Raw genomic sequence first — 216 nt, 5'->3', positions numbered from 1 at the left:
ACCCAAGGGATTTCACACTTTACGTTGGGAAATGGAAATTTGGAGACTAAGTTCGACAGTGTCACTTGTCAGAACAGCACAAAATGGATAAACACAACAGCTGATTCTGTTGCCCGACTGGTTTAAGTCTTGCTGCTGATTTTAATAAAGCCAGCATTTTACCTCATGTTGCTGCAGGACTTCTTTTTTCCCTTAGCCAAGGACATGAATCCCCTG

This window comes from Geospiza fortis, unplaced genomic scaffold (assembly GCF_000277835.1).
Source record: "Geospiza fortis unplaced genomic scaffold, GeoFor_1.0 scaffold590, whole genome shotgun sequence".
Lineage (NCBI taxonomy): Eukaryota > Metazoa > Chordata > Aves > Passeriformes > Thraupidae > Geospiza > Geospiza fortis.
This window is presented reverse-complemented; position numbering follows the sequence as displayed.